The sequence below is a fragment of the Anabrus simplex genome, chromosome 2 (genome assembly GCF_040414725.1).
Source record: "Anabrus simplex isolate iqAnaSimp1 chromosome 2, ASM4041472v1, whole genome shotgun sequence".
Classification (NCBI taxonomy): domain Eukaryota; kingdom Metazoa; phylum Arthropoda; class Insecta; order Orthoptera; family Tettigoniidae; genus Anabrus; species Anabrus simplex.
Genome location: NC_090266.1, coordinates 302,886,080 through 302,903,101, shown reverse-complemented (window position 1 = coordinate 302,903,101; position 17,022 = coordinate 302,886,080). Strand labels below are relative to the sequence as shown.

The window sequence follows — 17,022 nt, the reverse complement described above, 5'->3', positions numbered from 1 at the left end:
AATTCAATCCTCTAGGATCAGACGTAAAGTCAGGATTGCTTCACGTGTTCCTACATTTCTTCTGAAGCCAAACTGATCTTCTTCTAACTCAGCTTCAACTTGTCTTTCCATTCTTCTGTAAATAATGTGTGTTAAAATTTTGCAAGCGTGAGATACTAAACTAATGGTGCGGTAGTTTTTACACCTGTCAGCACCTTTTTTTTTTTGGGAATAGGTATAACAACATTCTGCTGAAAATCGGATGGGACTTCTCCTTTCTCGTACATCTTACACACTAAATGGAATAACCTTGCCATGCTGCTTTCTCCTAAGGCAGTCAGTAATTCAGAGGGAATGTGATCAATTCCAGGTGCCTTGATCCTATTTAGGTCACTCACGGCTCTGTCAAACTCTGACCTCAAAATTGGGTCTCCCATTTCATCAGCATCAACAGCCTCTTCTTGTTCCAGAACCAAATTATCTACATCTTTACCTTGATACAACTGTTAGATATGTTCCTGCCATCTTTCTGCTTTGTCTTCTTTCCCTAGAAGTGGCTTTCCATCTGAGCTCTTAATATTCATACACCTAGATTTCCTTTCTCCAAAGGTTTCCTTGATTTTCCTGTACGCAGCATCTACCTTTCCCAGGACCATACAACCTTCGACATCCTTGCACTTCTCCTTCAGCCATTCTTCCTTAGCTACCTTGCACTTTCTATCCACTTCATAGTTTAATCACCTGTATTCTTTTCTGCCCTCTTCATTTCTAGCATTCTTGTACATTCGTCCATCAGTCAGGTCTAGTATCTCCTGAGTTATCCATTGATTTGATCTTTCCTTTCTTCCTAACATTTCTTCAGCAGCCCTACTGACTTCATTTTTGGTGACTATCCACTCTTCCTCTATTGTGTTTCCTTCAGCCTTTTCATGTAGTCCCTGTGCAACATGTTCCTTGAAACAATTCCTCACACTCTTTTCTTTCAAACTGTCTACATCCCATCTCCTTGCATTCCTTCCTTTCCTCAATTTCTTCAACTTCAGATGGCATTTCATGACCAACAAGTTGTGGCCAGAGTCCACGTCTGCGCCTGGGAAAGTTTTGCAATCCAACACCTGGTTTCTGAATCTCTGCCTAATAATAATGAAGTCTATTTGATACCTTCCAGTGTCTCCAGGTCTCGTCCACGTATACAGCCATCGTTTGTGGTGTTTGAACCAAGTATTGGCAAGGACTAAATTATGATCAGTGCAGAATTCAACCAGCCTACTTCCTCTTTCGTTCCTTCGTCCCAATCCTAATTCTCCTACTGTATTGCATTCTCTTCCTTGGCATACCACTTAATTCCAGTCTCCCATTACAATTAGATTCTCGTCACCTTTTACATATTGTATTAAATCTTCTATCTCTTCATATATTGTTTCGATTTCCTGATCATCTGCGGAACTATTAGGCATATAATCCTCACTATTGTGGTAGGCACTGGTTTGGTGTCTATCTTGATGACAATAATTCTTTCACAATGCTGGTCATAGCATCTTACCCGCTGCCCTATTTTCTTATTAATTATTAAAACAACTCCCGCATTTCCCCTGTTTGATTTTGTGTTGATAATTCGGTAGTCGCCTGACCAAAAATCCTGTTCTTCCTGCCAACGTACTTCACTTATAACAACTACATCTAACTTCAGTCTATCCATCTCCCTTTTCAGATTCTCTAACCAACTACAATGATTCAAACTTCTAACACTCCATGCTCCGACTTGCAGAATGTCAGTATCCATCTTCCCGATGATCACCCCCTCTCGTGTAATCCCCACCTGGAGATCTGGGACTAGTTTAACTCTGGAATATTTTACCTGGGAGGAAGCCCTCACAGCTAAGCCATGTTGAGTATTATTACAAGGCCATATCAGTCAATCATCTAGACTGCTGCCCTTGCAACTTCTGAAAGGCTGCCAACCCACCTGTATATATGATGTGTAATCCACAACAGTATTGTAAAACACACTGTAATATTCAGAATGATGTATCTTTGACAATAGATGATGGCAGAATATTCCGTACATTATATCTATGTATTAAGCACACTAGAATACACGAGAATGTATTCTGTAACGTATCCTTCGAGAAGCCTGGCAGGCACATATATAAGGAGGTGGTCTTGATGGTAGAGACTAGTTACTGTTTAGTTGTGTTGTGTTTAAGGCTGACATGCTCTAATATAGCAGTCAGCAGTCAACTGTTTCAAGGTTGCAGTCTCATGTGCTTAGAGATAGGCAGCTGTTAAAAATGGTGGTTTGTTGTTTTCAGAGTGAAGTGTTTTGTTTGCGATGGCAGTGATTAAGTTTATGTGCATTTAATTTGTAAATAATTGTGAATAAATCTGTGTACGCAAGTTGACAGCATTTTCTGTGCGTCTTTGTGGATACACTTCAACTGGCAACCGTGATGAGGATGTAAGAATTTACCAGTAAATATGAGTGTAGTGCGAAATAGATCAAAATGCAAGTGATACTAGAATATACGTCAGTGAAACAACTCAAAGACAAACTCACCAAGAGAAATCTCCCGACGAACGGGAAGAAGAAATCACTGCAGACGCGGTTAAGGGAAGATCTCGTCGAAAAAGGAGAAGATCCCGAAAAGTTTTTCATCAAATTCGATGAAGATTTGGAACAGAAGAAGAGGTAAATATAACCGAAATGTATTCTAACCTAATGATCATGATACAAGCTCTCAATTAAAAAATCTAAGACGTTGATTCACGAGTTAATTCCACCTTAACGGAACAAAATGACAAACTTTCAGACCAAATTTGGAAAGTAAATGACAAACTTTTAGACAAAATTTCCCAAGTTAATACGGTTTTAACCGGACAAATAGCACAAGTGTACGTACAGGTTTACAATGTAGAACAGGGCCTAGAATCGAAAATTTCAACCGTAAATCACAAAATTTCATTTCAAATTAGTGACGTCACCAACCAATTAACGCAGCAGATATCAGGCATCACGTCAAAACTGGGACAGGTTGAACAGATCGATAGTAGGGTACGCCAGCAGGAGGGGGTAATCTCGAACCTCAAGGAGGTGGTGGGAATCCAGGTTTCTGGCATAAAGCAACAGTTTGTAAGAGGCAACTCTCATGATTCATCCATACTGAAACAGAATATAAGCAAAATTATCACAAAAATAATTTATTTTATTATCATGACCTATTCAATACATACCATGTGCTACGTTGTTGAAATCTACATCATTTATATATATAAAATAACATGTCCTAACTGACTGACTGATTCATCATCGCCGAGCCAAAACTACTGGATATAAATGAAATTTTGGGGATATATTTATGTTAGGCTGTAGGTGCTCACTAAGGGAGGATTTTTGGATATTCTGGCGCTAAAGGGGTGAAAAGGGGATTGAATTTTTAAAATGAGAACATCTATATCTCAAAAACGTAAAAGTTTACAGGCGTAAAAATTAGTATTTGGAATGTTTTAAAACAAAGAAAAACATTTTTTTTTCCTTTTTGGAAAATCCCATTAACAGGGTTGAAAAATGGGGGAAAAGGGGGTAAACACCTTCTATGAGGAGACTTACAACTCTAAAACTGAAGATGTTACAGACATGAAAACTGGTATTTGGAATCTCCTTTGAAAATAAAGAAACACATATTTTTGTGTTTCTTGGATAATCCGATGAATAGGGGGTGAACAGGAGTGACAAACAGGGTGAATTTTAAAAAAGACTATATCTTTTAATTATCTCAGACTGGTAACATATTACAGATTTGAAACCTGGTATTTGGAATTTCCTGTAAAAGTAAAGGAACAAATATATTTTTAGGAAAATCCACTTAAGGGGAAGGGGGTGAATTTTTAAAATTAGCATTTCTACAGTATATTTCAAAAACTTAACACTTTGCAAACGTGAAAATTGGTATTTGGAATCTCCTTTGAAAAAAGGACACACGTATTCTTTTGTTTTTGGAAAAACCCTAAACGGGGGAGGGGTGAAAAATTGAAAATTTAGTTGAATTATATATATATATATATATATATATGGGAATTTCCTATGGGAATCAACATCTGTATCAACTGATGGCCAAGCAGGCATCAATTTTTGGTAATGAGACAAAGTCTCTTAGTGCAATAGTACTGCCGGTGGCTCGAAGTAGCCTATGCAGTGACCTCCACAGTATGCACTAGCCAGCGTATTGGTAAGTGTGCTAGGTACCAACTGATGAGCCCACCCTAGCACACAATAAACACGCACTTTGGCAGAGAGGAGAATCAACTTGAGGGTGGGGGTGGGGGTGTGGTGGTGAAAAAGGAGTTGAATTACTTTGATGAGGACCCTTATATCTCAAAAAATGAAGATGTTACAGACGTGAAAATTAGTATTTGGAATCTCGTTTAAAAATAACGAAACACGCATTTGTTTTTTTTTGGGAAAATCGACGTAAGGGGTGTGGGCTGAAAATAAGTAAACAAGGAGTTAAAATTGAGGATACTTTATCTTAAAAACTGAAGCTGTTACAGACGTGAAAGTTGGTATTTAGAATTTCCTTTCAAAATAAAGAAAAACGTATTTTTTTGTTTTTGGAAAGTCCACATAAGGCGGGAGAGTGGTGGAAAGAAGTGAAGAAGTCAAATTTTTCTTATGAGTATATATTTATCTCAAAAACTGAAGGTGTTACAGATGTACAGACATGAAAACTGATATTTGGAATCTCCTTTGAAAATAAAGAAACACACTTTTTTTTTCTTTTGGAAAATCCATTTAGGGGGCTAAAAAGAATTGGAAAAACAGGTGAATTTTTAAAATGAGTACCAGTATATCTACATTATATGTCAAAAACTTAACATGTTAGAGACAAGGAACTTGGTATTTGGAAAATCCTTTCAAAACACAGGAAGATGTACCTTTTTGTTTTCGGAGAAGGCACTTAAAGGGGAGGGGGGGGTGAAAAGAAGTCAAAAATAGTTTAATTACTTTTTATGAGGATACTTATATCTTAAAAACTGAAGATGTTACAGATGTCAAAACTGGTATTTGGAATATCCTTTAAAAATAAAGAGACCGGGCGAGTTGGCCGTGCACGTAGAGGCGCGCGGCTGTGAGCTTGCATCCGGGAGATAGTCGGTTCGAATCCCACTATCGGCAGCCCTGAAGATGGTTTTCCGTGGTTTCCCATTTTCACACCAGGCAAATGCTGGGGCTGTACCTTAATTAAGGCCACGGCCGCTTCCTTCCAACTCCTTGGCCTTTCCTATCCCATCGTCGCCATAAGACCTATCTGTGTCGGTGCGACGTAAAGCCCCTAGCAAAAAAAAATGAAGAAACATGTATTTTTGTTTTTGGAAAATACACTTAAATGGGAGGGGGAGGTAGGACTGATCAAGGGGTTGAATTCTTTTTATGGGGATACTTATGCATATCTCAAAAACTGACGATGTTACAGATGTGGGAATAGGTATTTGGAATCTCCTTTAAAAATAAAGGAACATGTATTCATTTTTTCGACTTGAGAAAAGACTGTTTCTCACATGTACAGTTCTATGTTGCACGGTCGTCATAGCCCCGAAAGGTAATACCACAAGCATGGTTTACAAAGAATTTCTGGGGTAAATTAAACTCAATTTTTGGGCGAGATTTTATACTTTAGGAATTTTCAGATAACGTCTTAGTATAATGCCGAGGAACGATTACTTTGATCAAATTACCAAATCCACGCAAGCAAAGCCACGGGTAATTGCTACTACTATAGAAACTTCTCAGGGACATGTCATTGGTGGTGATAAAATAAATTAGTTTTGTGGTAATTTTGCTTATAAAGCAACAGGTTGAGGGGAGAATTTCTACAAGTGAGGGAAGTTTTGAAAGATGTATCTCTGCCGTCGAGGGAAAGTTTGGGAGCCGTATTTCTGCTGTTGAAGGAAGGTTAGGAAACCGGAATTCGACCAAAAAGGAAGATGTGCAAAATATAAGGGAAAGCATCCTTCACGCAGTAGAAGATAGATTAACTGAAACAGGATGTATCGCCACACTTCTAAGCCCCCCCAAACCTAACCAGGAATACAGGACACCTAGAACCGAAGGTGACTATAGAGAGCCTTCCGGAACTCCACGGGTGACTGGAAAAGAACCCAACTAGCTACATTGAGGGATCGGTCAGTCTATTAGGAAGGACTAATCTACCAGAGGACATCTTCGTGCAACTCATCACACCATGATTGAAGGGGCAAGCCCCTACTTGGTGGAATAGGTTTAAATTTGAACTGGACGGACTTCAAGGGGGAGTTCCTCGCTAGGTTTAATTCCGAAGGGGCAAAGAACTCTGTGAAAAAGAAGCTACTGACTGAGGCACAACCAACTGGCATCAGAGCTAGTGCCTTTATCCTAAAGAAGTACCAGCTCTTCAAGCGTTGGCACCCGGAAGGAAGCGAGAATGAGATCTTACCAGATATCACAGAGCTGCTCCACAATAAGAATTGACCCCTAGTGAAAGTATCACAACCGAGATCCTTTGATGATATACGTAATCATCGCCCAGTTGGAGGAACACAAGAGCAAAGCTACGGAAGAGACCAGCACAGTTAGGAACTGCTACCAGTGTGGAAGAATGGGACACCTGAAGAACAAGTGTCCAACCTTGACGTAGGAAAAACCAGGTCCGGCCCATCCTGGATTGAATGTGGATGGAACCAGGAACAGGAATGCTCCTCAAGAATTGACAGACGAGCAACCCTGGTCAAGTAGGAGAGGGATGGGTCAGATTGTGAGTAGAACAGACCAATCCCACCCAGCTGTCATCTTGAGGAATGGCAACGAGCATTTTTCAGCTATATTTGACAGCCAAGCAAGCCATTCATTTGTCAACGGGGCTGTTGCCAGATTACTTTTCTTTTTTTTAATTTTTTTTTTATGCTAGTTGCTTTACGTCGCACCGACACAGATAGGTCTTATGGCGACAATGGGACAGGGAAGGGCTAGGAGTGGGAAAGAAGCGGCCATGGCCTTAATTAAGGTACAGCCCCAGCATTTGCCTGGTGTGAAAATGTGAAACCACGGAAAACCATTTTCAGGGCTGGCGACAGTGGGGTTCGAACTGCTAGAGTACTACCGCCTATGAAGTCTCACCATCTCGGAAGGGTAGTGGGAGCAGCGGACGGGGTATCCTATTCCATCAAAGGACAGACTAACCTAACCGCTAAACGCATAAGCATGCCTAAAGTAGTTGACGTTGCAGTGATTCAGAACCTGATACCATGTTAGGTCATGACTTTCTGGTGGAATATGAGGTAATCCTAGACTATGCAACTCATGAAGTCTTTTTGGGAAAGACAGACGTCTGAGGGTCGCCTGGCACGATGCAAATCTCCAGACTCACAAGGATACGGAAGTCGATGTAGACCTGGGTGATATCCAGTTAACGCATCTTCATCCGAGTGAAGAAGAGGAGCTGAGACACACCTTAAAGGACTTTCCAGAAGTCATCACCAATAAAATAGGATGGACTTCCACAGTAACACACACCATTGAATGCAGCACCTCCTAACCCACCAAGCGAAGTCCATGTCCAATCAACCCAGATAAGCGCAACTTCATTGTCCGGAAGATTCAAGAGATGGAAGGGCAAGGTCTCATCGAACCCTCTACATCCTGTTGGGTTTCACCTATCGTCCTACCTAAGAAGAAGAAAAAGAAGAAGAAGTAGTATTGACTGTGTGCGGACTTCTGCAGGTTGAAGTGATCAAACTGTTAGTGATGCTTACCCCATGCCTAACCTGAAAGACTCGCTGAAACATGTTAAGTGGGTCTAAGGTTTTCAGCACGCTGGATCTCAACCCCGGATACTGGCAAGTGGAGGTTGAAGAAAGTTCCAGACCACTGACCGCCTTCATGACACCAAGAGGATTGTACCAGTTTACAAGGTAATGCCTTTTGGATTGAAGAATGCTCATGCCACCTTCATGCGACTGACGGATAAGTTATTATCAGGATATGCTGGAGATTTTTGCCAAGTGTATCTCGAAGACATTTTAATTCACAGCAGGAATTTTTGGGAACACCTTGTACATCTGAGGAAAGTGCTCGAACGACTGAAGATTCATGGACTGACTTGCAACTGAAGAAGTGCCACTTCGCCTAGTCCCGCGTAGAATATCTTGGCCATGTCCTAACTTCTGAAGGCTTAGAAAGGGAACAAGAGAAGAATCGAGCTACTGAAGAAGCTGAACACCTGCGGACCAAGCGATAAGTACGTCAGTTCCTTGGCTTGTGTGGATGGTATAGCAGCTTCATGCAACACTTCGAAGAGAAAGCAATACCACTCACCGATCTACTCCATAACAACTGCCCGTTCCTATGAACCACCAAGGAAGAGGCAGCATTCCAAGACATTAAGGCTGCAATATGCAACGCTCCCGGTCTAGCCCATCCCGACCCTCAACGGAAGATGTGCCTGCAGACGGATGCCAGCCACTCCGGCTTAGGAGCAGTGTTATTCCAGGAGAGGAGGGACAGCAGAAGGGACATCATCGAGTATGCCAGCAGAAAGCTATCTCCCACTGAACAGCGCTACTGCATTGCCGAGACGGAAGCCTTAGCCGTGGTGTGGACCATGGGCAAATTCAGAGGCTACTTGGAGGGAAGGAAGTTCCAGCTCTATACTGATAATGCCGCTCTCAAACGGTTGAACTCTGTCTCTGGCTCAAAATCTAAATTGATGCGATGGGCTCTGTTAATCGCAGAATTTACTTCAAGGTGTGTCACGTCCCAGGACCGAAGAACATAGGAGCAGACAATTTATCCAGGCACTTGGCGATGGAACCTGAAGCTAGAAACACCATTGTCGAGAGGGAGTTCCCACAAAAACACCAGAGAGAGCCTAAGGAACCTGTCCTTATGACCATCAGGAAGGAGCTTGATCTGGGAGCAATCAAACGGTGGCAGTAATAAGACAATCCCTGTAGGACCATGACGCAGTGGATTGAAGACTATGATGCTTGTTGTTTAAAGGGGCCCTAACATCTAGGTCATCGGCCCTTAATGGTATGAAAAGAGACAAAATGTAATGACAAATTAAAAGTACAAATTCCTCCCCTGACCAGAATTCAAAACGTGAGGATGAAGAATGAACGGATTGATATGTATTTAAAATAATCAGTGGATCTGACCCGCAATGCCTCACATTCACAGAAACTGGCGTAAAACAATAGTATTACTGACCAAGGGACTGCTTCTATAGCACAATACTGAATCGATGATGCTTGTAGTCTAAAGGGGTCTAAATTCCAAGTCATCAGCCCCTCATAATGGTACTTATTGCTAGTAAAGTAGAACCATGGTATTGGTCACGTTGCAGTACTGTCGCGCGTTGACTCGCGGTATTCCACACATTATGGTACTACTCACAGGTAACGAAATTCGCACATGTAATACAGACCTATGGTGTTTCGCACATTGCAGCACCATTTACAGGCAATGCAAACCTATGGCGTTCATCACATAAGTGTACTAACCACAGGGACTCGTACCATCCCGTGGTGTTCCTCATATAGTGGGTACATATAGTGGGTACTAATCATAGGCAAGCCAGAACCATGGTGTCGCTTATATAGTGGTACTAATCACAGGTACTGTAGAACCCGTCAGTGCACTCTATTGCTACAAATCACAAACCTATTTGGTACCTAACATAGTGGTACTACGCGAAAGTAAGAGTTACCCATGGTGTTCCCGGCGTGGTGGTACTAATTACAAGTAGTCTCATGGTTCTAATTCGATCATCCTTTGGTCGCCCTTTTTAGTCACCTCTTATGACACGCAAGGTATACCGTGGGTGTATTCTTCTTGCGCGACCCCCACTCACAGGGGTAAACAGAGAGAAAAAAGAAGAAAAAGAAGGGATCCATCATTTCAAAAAATGAAGTAACGGATGAAGAAAGGCAAGGATCACAAAGGGTGTGAAAATAAAAGACTCCATAACCCACGGAAAACTAATAGCGTCGGGGTCGGAAAAGAACAAGAGTTGACCAAGGGAGGTCGGACAGGATAGATGAAAGGTGGGAGCCTGGCAAAGTAAGTGGAAGCAATGCCAGGACTCAGCTAAGGGCCCCGTGGTCGCCAAACCACGCTCCCAAGTCGAGAGCCCCTGGGGCCCCTTTTAGTCGCCTCTTGCGACAGGCAGGGGATACCGTGGGTGTATTCTTCATCTGCGTCCCCCACCCACAGGAGGTGACGCAGTGGATTAGGAGACAGAACACCGACAGTCGCCTCGTCCTGAGGGAATTCACGATGTGCTACAAGAACTTCCGAGTTGATGGAGGACTCTTGATGTACAGATCCCACCTCTCTGACACGCCTGCAGTAGTGCTGATCCCCAGACAGCACACGACGGACATCTTCGAGGAGATCCACGACAGCACTGAAGCCGGACATCCAGGAGGCGAAGAGACATACCAGTCTATCCAACGAAGATTCTTCTGAGTCAACATGAGGAAAGACATCCTGGACTATGTGAAGGGGTGCTGCATCTGTGCCTGCACCAAGGCGAGCAACAGGAAGGCAGATTTCAGTCAGCGAGGAAGACGGCCACAACTTCCTTGGGAGGTCATAGCCCTGGACTTGATGGATCCTTACCCTAGAACACCACGGGGTAAAACAGGACTCCTAGTAATCACCGACCTCTTCACAAGATGGACTGAGGCCTCTCCAACACCAGAAGCCACGACGGGATGCATCATCAGCCTTCTACAAGACGAGGTATTCAGTCGCTACGGTTACCCGCGGTGCATTCTGTCAGACAACGGGAGTCAGTTCAAGTCGAGGAACTGGCAGCAAATTATGACTGAATGGGGTGTGGAGCACTGGACCACCCGTATCTACAACCCAAGAGCCAATCCAACAGAACGATGGAACCAGGAACTGAAAAGGATGCTATAGGTCCACCTAATAGACAAAGAACATCGACTGTGGGACCATCAGATACCGCAGTCAACTCTTTGTCCTGCGATGACGCATCAACCGTGTTACACCGGCTATTCCCCAGCAGAGCTGTTCCTTGGTCGACAGCTATACGGCACCGGGGATTGGGAGATTCGTCCACCACCCACTTTGGGTCAAGATGATGCAGCTCTTTCCTTGGCAGAGTGGCAGGAGCAGCAGCAGGACATCAAGGAGAAGCAAATTTTGGCCGAGAAGAAATTTCTTACCCAGGCCAAGGCTCAAGATGTCGAAGAGATCCAGATCTTCCAACCAGGTGGGTTGGTGCCGTTGAGGTGGATAAGCAGCTGGGCCATGGGGTCTACACACTAAAGACCAACCCTCCTGTCAAGGTCCATGCATCGGAGTTGCGGCGAGTCACCCACAGCTCAGTCTGTTCATGAGGAGAATGCATCAACTATTATCAAGGCAGAAGCTGGCGGCGAGGCAACCCTGACCCCCGACACGGCACGATACAGTCAAAGACCAAGGCAAAGTCGACGATTGTGACAGACGGTGCAAAATGTTTCAACTTATAGGGGGGGATATTGACACAAGTATAATAGACTGATATAACTTGAAAACAATATCCTTCAACCCATGGGTAAATAATGCAAGTATCAAGCTCGAATTATTATAATTTTCGATTATTAATAATAATAATAATAATAATAATAATAATAATAATAATAATAATAATATTTATGTAGTCAGATGATCTCTTTGTTTGTGAGGTTACATCATGAAACATGTACTGTATATAGACATTCATACGAGTTCAGTTAAACTAACAAACTGTATATAATTTATTATTACCGGTATACATGATGTGTAATCCACTACAGTATTGTGAAACACACTAACATCCAGAATGATGTATCTTTGACACTAGATGATGATAGAATATTCTGTACATTGATCTATGTATTAAGCACTCTAAAATTTATGAGAATGTATGATGTAACATATCTTTCTAGAAGCCTGGCCAGGCACATATATAAGGAGGTGGTTTGATGGTAGAGACAAGTTACTGTTTAGTTGGAGTTATGGTTTAACAGGAGTTGTACTTGTGACATCATGTTGTGTAGAAGGCCGACATGCTCTAAAGCAGCAATCAGCAGTCAACTGATTCAAGGTTGCAGTCTCATGTACTTAGTGATAAACAGCTGTTAAAAATGGTGGTTTGTTGATGTTTTCAGAGTGAAGTGTTTTGTTTGCGACGGCAATGATTAAGGTTGTGTGTATTTAATATGTAAATAATTGTGAATAAATCCATATACGCAAGTTGACAGCATTTTCTGTTTGTCTTTGTGGATACAACAGTATCTCTAGGCCTAGGATAGGGAGAGTAAAATCTGTCTGCAAACGAATGAGGGTAGAAAATCTCTAGTACGAGGAAATTAGACAGAAGTACATGGATATGATTAGTGAGAAATTTTGAACAGTAGACAGTAAGCAGGTTTAGGATATAGAAAGCCAATGGGTGGCATACAGGGATGCTGTAGTAGAAACAGCAAGGGAATGCCTAGGAACAACTGTGTGTAAAGATGGGGAAAAAGTGAACATCCTGGGAAACCTTTCTGGACAGTAATAAAGAATCTTAAGAAGGGAGGGAAAAAGGAAATGAGCAGGGATGAAATGGCTTCCTAGAGTAGTAAGGTTAGCATGGAGTGTTGGTAAGGTACCTTCAGACTGGACAAAAGCAGTTATTGGACCTATCCATAAGCCAGGGAACAGGAATGATTGCAACAACTATTGAGGTATCTCACTGATTAGTATACCAGGAAGTATTCACTGGCATCTTGGAAGGGAGGGTGCGATCAGTGGTTGACAAGAAGTTGGAAGAAAACCAGTGTGGTTTCAGACCACAGAGGGGCTGTGAGGATCAGATTTTCAGTATGCGCCAGGTAATTGAAAAATGCAACGAGAGGAATAGGCAGCTAAGTTTATGTTTCATAGAACTAGATAAAGCATATGACAGGGTACCGACGGAAAAGGTGTTCGCCATACTGGGGGACTATGGAATTAGAGGTAGATTATTAAAATCAATCAAAGGCATTTATGCTGACAATTGGGCTTCAATGAGAATTGATGGTAGAATGACTTCTCGGTTCACGGTACTTGCAGGGGTTAGACAAGGCTGTAATCTTTCATCTTTGCTGTTCATAGTTTACATGGATCATCTGCTATTTCCTTTACGTTGCACCGACACAGATAGGTCTTATGGCGACAATAGGACAGGAGAGGCCTAGGAATAGGAAGGAAGCGGCCGTGGCCTTAATTAAGGTACAGCCCCAGCAATTGCCTGGTGTGAAAATGGGAAACCACGGAAACCATCTTCAGGGCTGCCGACAGTGGGATTCGAACCCACTATCTCCCGGATGCGAGCTCACAGCTGCGCGCTCCTAACCGCATGGCTGGATTATCTGCTGAAAGGTATAAAGTGGCAGGGAGGATTCAGTTAGGTGGAAATGTAGTAAGCAGTCTGGCCTATGCTGACGACTTGGTCTTAATGGCAGATTGTGCCGAAAGCCTGTAGTCTGATATCTCGGAACTTGAAAATAGGTGCAATGAGTATGGTATGAAAATTAGCCTTTCAAAGACTAAATTGATGTCAGTAGGTAAGAAATTCAACATACTTGAATATCGGATTGGTGATGCAAAGCTGGAACATGTAGATAATTTCAAGTATGTAGGTTGTGTGTTCTCCCAGGATGGTAATATAGTAAGTGAGATTGAATCAAGGTGTAGTAAAGCTAATGCAGTGAGCTCGCAGTTGCGATCAGCAGTATTCTGTAAGAAGGAAGTCAGCTCCCGGACAAATCTATCTTTACATCGGTCCGTTTTCAGACCAACTTCACTTTATGGGAGTGAAAGCTGCGTGGACTAAGGATATCTTATTCATAACTTACAAGTAACAGACATGAAAGTAGCGAGATTGATTGCTGGTACACAGGTGGGAACAACGGCGGGAGGGTATTCGGAATGAGGAGATAAAGGCTAAGTTAGGAGAGAACTCGATGGATGAAGCTGTACACATAAACTATATTCAGTGGTGGGGTCATGTGAGGCAAATGGAGGAGGATAGGTTACCTAGGAGAATAATGGACTCTCTTATGGAGGGTAAGAGACGTAGAGGGAGACCAAGTTGACGATGGTCAGACTCAGTTTCCAACGGTTTAAAGATAAGATGTATAGAACTAAATGAGGGCATAGCACTAGTAGCACATAGAGGATTGTGGTGATATTTAGTAAATTCACAGAGGCTTGCAGACTGAACACTGAAAGGCATAACGGTCCATAATTATAATGTATGTAACGTATGCCTCACAAAAAAATTGAAGCACCCAGAAGAAAGGGTGGGACGTCAAAGTAACTTTGTACATGCACGCACCATCAGCAGGTATGTAAATGATTAGTTGAGAGTTGCAATTCTCTGTGACAGGTAAAACAGCCACCACAGTGCATTAGTGTTGTTCATGTTTAGTGTATTTACCAGGCCTGGTAGGGTATATAAGGGGCCTGAACAGTATCAGATGTTGAGTAATCACTGTGAAGTACAAGGAGAAGCCGTGTATTGAGGCCTCAACGTAGGATGGTGTCCAGTGAGGGGAAGTGTTACGACAAGAGAGGGGGGGGGGCCCTCACCACTCCCGTAAGTAGATTTGCATACTATAGCAAAGGTTTTGGCTTCACCTAATCAATACTAATTTATTTTACAAACTGCATAATATGTAAGCGCGCGCGCACGCGCGCACACACACACACACACACACACACACACACACACACACACACACACACACACACACACACACACACACACACACACACACACACACACACACACACACACACACACACACACACACACACACACACACACACACACACACACACACACACACACACACACACACACACACACACACACACACACACACACACACACACAGCAAGTTTTTTCCGGTTTCACTAACAGATGGCACCAGCGAACACTTTGCAGCATATGAATTTGACACATATGTCAGTTTGTTCATCTGACATTATCCTACAAACATACACAAGTTGAGTCCGCCAATCACTAGCGTCTGTGTTGTATTGTTCATTGATCATGTCGATGTTTGTGCCTGAAAAGGAACATTTGCAACATGCATTGCTTTACGTATTTAATCAAAAGAAAAAGGCTGTTGAAAGTCATCGTTTGCATATAGAAACATATGGTGAACACACTCCATCGATTAGAACATGTGAGACAATTTAACAATTTAAATGTCACAATTTCAATGTGAAAGACTGCACGCCCTGGACTCAAACTCAACAGCAATTGGCACAAGCATTAAATGTGTCAAGAGAAACAATCAGCAGACGTTTACGAGCAATGAGGAAGATCAATAAACCCGGTAAATGGGTCCCACGTGATTTGAATGAATGGCAAATGGAAAATCGCAAATTCACTTGTGAAATGCTGCTTCAACGCCACAAAAGAATATCATTTCTGTTACCGAACTGTGACAGGTGATGAAAAATAGATTCAACATGAAAATCCGAAGCAGAGAAAATCGTGGCTGTCATGTGGCGAAGCTGGTCCTTCAACATCACGGCCAAATCGCTTCGGCCAGAAGACCATGCTTTATGTCTGGTGGGACGGAGCGGTATTGTATATTATGAACTCTTGAAGACCGGCGAAACTGTTAACGCACAACGCTATCACCAACAAATGATTCATTTAAATCATGCATTGATCAAAAAACGTCTGGAATGGGCCAGAACACATGACAAAGTGATTTTGTTACACGACAATGCGCCGTCTCACACAGAAAAACCAGTGAAATACACCTTGAAATCACTTGGATGGGACATCCTTCCGCACCCGCCGTACTGCCCCGACCTGGCGCCATCTGACTATCACCTCTTCGCATCAATGGGGCACGCGCTCACAGAGCAGCACTTCAGCAATTTTGAGGAAGTTGGAAAATGGCTCGACGAATGGTTTGCCGCAAAAGACAAGCAGTTTTTCTGGCATGGTATTCATAACTTACCTGAAAGATGGGCGAAGTGTGTAGAAGCCAATGGCCAATACGTTGAATAAAGAAAAAAATGAATTTCCCTTGAAAATTACGTGTTTTCTTTAGCACAAAAACTGGCAAAAACTTGTGCATACACCTGGTATTTGTACACATGGGCCTAGTTTCGACCAGACAGTTGGGTCATCATCGGCCATTTAACATAACCTTAAATCCAACCCTTCGTGAGGGTGTAGTGGCATCATGCGATAATCGTTTTGGTGATCTTCCTCCAGGAGTCTCTGCTTGGTGTGCTTGCTGTAAGCTCATCCTGGTCAAGCTCTTGATCTGGTCCATCTATCGTAACGGTGCACTTCTCTAGGTCTTCCGACCGTCGACCTTTTCCTCTATGATAAGTATTTCTATTGCCTCCTGTCTTCTGGCAATATGACCAAAATATCCGAGTTGTTTACCAAACGTTTCATGTGATGTGTGGTTGTAATAGTCAACAAGTCTTTGTTTTTTTGTTTGTGTTTTTTTTTTTTTTTAAAAGGTTCACATATTCCAGTTGATTGTGACAAGACCGCTCAACAAGTCTATGCCAAGTTGTATAAACATACAACAGCATTTTACTCAGATACAAGAACATTAAAGTGCCAAGTGTTTCGCATTGGTGTATAAACTTTCAATCAATTAATTTCAACTGCGTTAATGCATTAGTTTCCAGTAGATAGAAGCAGGACCAGCAGTTCTATTCTGTGTTCCATGAACACATGACAATTTTTGAAACCAAAAACCAGAACTTTTAAATACCTAGTAGTTTATCTTTGTACATTCAATGTATATATATTTCACTAGTTTAGTCAGGGGAAGCAGGACAGTCAAACCCATAAACGTTCTTGTAACGCCAATATTTCATATGGTTATAAGTGTTTTCATTTGAACGCGTATGTTTTCAAATAATACATGTGTTCCCAGTGTTGCGTGTACATGAATGTGCGACAGTTTAGGCTAGAACTATGTCTTTATACATTTTCCTTC

At 42.3% G+C, this 17,022-nt stretch overlaps 1 protein-coding gene across 4 annotated transcripts in view; it reads right to left on the bottom strand.

The window, feature by feature from the left end:
- LOC136864070 (ataxin-7-like protein 1) overlaps window positions 1-17,022 on the bottom strand; it is a 521,582-nt gene that overhangs the window by 116,470 nt on the left and 388,090 nt on the right. The window lies entirely within an intron of this gene.